The sequence below is a fragment of the Marmota flaviventris genome, chromosome 9, assembly GCF_047511675.1.
Source record: "Marmota flaviventris isolate mMarFla1 chromosome 9, mMarFla1.hap1, whole genome shotgun sequence".
NCBI lineage: Eukaryota > Metazoa > Chordata > Mammalia > Rodentia > Sciuridae > Marmota > Marmota flaviventris.
In genome coordinates, this window is record NC_092506.1 from 14,675,632 (window position 1) to 14,678,593 (window position 2,962).

At 38.0% G+C, this 2,962-nt stretch overlaps 1 non-coding gene across 1 annotated transcript; it reads left to right on the plus strand.

Annotated features, from left to right (window-relative positions):
• Nucleotides 1-1,831: 1,831 nt before the first annotated feature.
• Nucleotides 1,832-1,936, plus strand: LOC114100148 (U6 spliceosomal RNA). Its single transcript, XR_003583988.1, has one exon. It is a non-coding gene; the product is annotated as a U6 spliceosomal RNA (small nuclear RNA).
• Nucleotides 1,937-2,962: the final 1,026 nt, after the last annotated feature.

Consider the following 2,962-nt stretch of genomic DNA (forward strand, 5'->3'; position numbering starts at 1 on the left):
ATTATTAACTATGAGACCTTAAATAAGCAGATTAGATTAACTGCTCCCTAGGCTTCATATTTTCATTTATAAAAAGGGATTAAAAATGGTGTTTTGCTATTGTATATTATGTAAATTTTAATTATACAAATTTGAAAGATTACAAATCTACCTAAAATAAGAAAAAAGAAATCACCAAAGTTTACACAATTTCAAACTTGGCTGGCTCAGGGGCTCATAAATTGTATTTCTAATTATTGCTAATGACAGTGCCACTTGAGCTGCCAACAGTAAATAACTGCCATCAGTGCTTATCTTATGTGAATCGAGTTGTTGTTTATGTGCATCATAACTTCTGATAGTGACATTAATGACTAATGTGCTGTGATATTAACATTCAGCATTATCACTTAAAATATTATCTGTATCCTGGAATGATGTTATCTCAAAGTTCATTACGTGATGGTGTTGGTGCCAAAAACACTCTCCAAAATCAATAACTTTGTAATAGAGTTTAGATATGATAAAACACTATGGAAAAGCCCAAATAGTTATCATGATATGCCAAGCAGTTAATTTGGGAACATCTACTCTGTTTAATGTTTAGTAAATAAAAAAATAGCATGGAGACTAAAATATTCCACAATGGTTAAAGGTTCTGCTTTCTATCTCTTACAGCTATTTTTCTGGAAATTATGGTGTTAAATCATCTAAGTATTGAATTATCCCATGTCTTCAGTAAATATTTCCTTTTCATAAGGTGCAATCTGCTCTTAAATGAAATGATATAATCTGTATTAGGTTCTCCAGAGAAACAGAACTAGGGCTGGGGGTGTAGTTCAGTGGTAGAGAACTTAACTAGTATATGCAAGTCTCTAGGTAGGTAGGTATCTAGGCAGATAGACCCATAGGAGAAGAGTTATGTGGAGAACTGACCCACATGATGACAGCGGCTGAGATAGCCATCTGCAAGCTAGACTATCAGGAAAACTAAGACCAAGGCACAGTCCAAGTTCAAAGGCCTCAGAACCAAGGAAGTCAATAGTATAATTTCCTGTCAGAGGTCAAAGTTCTGAGAACTGGGGCTGCTGGTGAAAGTGTTAGAATCTATGGGCCAGAAAACATGGAGTTCTGATGTCTAAGGGTAAAAGAAGGGTGTCTCAGCTCCAGGAGAGAGAGCACAAATTTGCCTGCCCTACTTTTTTTTCCACCTGCGCCCCCAGACAATCAGATGGTGACCACCCACACTGAAGGCAGATCTTCCCAACCCAGTCCACTGACTCATTTGCCAATCTCCTCTGGAAATAGCCTCCCGGACACACCCAGAAATAATGCTTTACCAGCTGTCCAGGGATCCCTTAACAGAGTCAAGCTGGCATCTAAAATGAACCGCCACATAATCCATGTAAAGTTCTTAGCACAGACCTAACAGCATGCTGAGATGGTGAGTGTCTAATATGTATGTTAGATAGTTGTTGCTACTATTGTGCTCACCAGTCATGGCTCAAGAAAAGACCTTCAGGATTTGTAGGGATTAGTATGTTTCTGAAACCACATGTGGCTCAGGTCTGAACTTTCAAGAATCCAGGCAGAATCCAAAGTATTGACCTTTGGGGGAAACAGTGGCTGAACTAGTATAAATGTTAAACTTAAGAATCAAAGGAGTTTTGTTGTTGTTGTTGTTTGCTTCATTGGTTGATTTTTTTTTTTTTCATTGCTTTTTTCTCCCCCAGTGCTGGAAATAAAACTCAGGGCCTCTGTAGTAGCCAAGCACTCTGCCACTCAGCCATATCCTATCCCTGAATTACAATTTAAATTCTTTTATGTTGAGCAGTTTAGGAATCTGGACCAGTCCTCACTTCATCAGCATTTATATAAAATTGCAACTATACAAGGAAGATTAGCATGGCCCCTGTTCGAGGATGACATGCAAATTCGTGAAGCATTTTGTATTTGAATAAAAGAGTCTGGGTTAGCAAAAACGTCTCATAGGAAAAGGAATGGCAATGACCACGAGGCTATACAGACCAAAGCTTCAACAGCGCCATCATGTGGTCGAAAGACTAACTGCAAAAGAACCCTAATTAGACAGTTGGTGCCTGTGTAGCTGAGGGCAGGAAGCAGACCACTGGAACAGGTTGCAACATACAAGACTTGGCCGATTCCAGAGTAGGATTGCAGGATGGGGAGGGGGGTCTTAAGGTTATGGTCTGAGTGGATTATCCCTGTCTTTCCCAAAAAATCATGGTATTTGCAGGTAAATGGATGGAGTTGGAGAATATCATGCTAAGTGAAGTAAACCAATCCCCAAAACCCAAAGGCTGAATGTTCTCTCTGATAAGTGGATGCTGATCTATAATGGGGGAAACATGGAAAAAATTGAGAAACTTTGATGGGGCAAAGGGGAGGTAGGGATAGGGTGGGGTGGGGGCATGGGGGTAGGAAAGAGGGTGGAATGAGATGGACATCATTACCCTAGGTACATGTATGACTGCACATATGGTGCAAAGCTACATCGTGTACAAGCATAGAAATGTAAAGTTGTGATGCATTTGTGAACAATGAATCAAAATGTATTCTGCTGTCATATATACCTAATTAAAAATAAAAATAAATAAATTTTTTAAACATTAAAAAAAAGATACACACAGGTGGAAGAAGAGGGGGAGAAGCTAAACACACAGATATAAAAATAAAAAGAAGAATAAATTTACAATGCAAGCAGATTGAAACTATATGAATCAGATTTGTTTCTAATATTATAATGATATAGTAAAAAATCTCTTGAATCTTTAAGGAAAAACTCAGAGGAGCAACTTGCTAGGAAACTTGCTAATAGTTTCTCTACAAATATGTAAGACTACTTACGTAGATTGGAAACATGGTCAGAATTATTCATGTTTCCTTATATCCATGCCCTTTGCAGAATGACTACAGGGTTTTTTGTTTTTTGTTTTGCTTGTTTTGTGATATTGAGATTCAG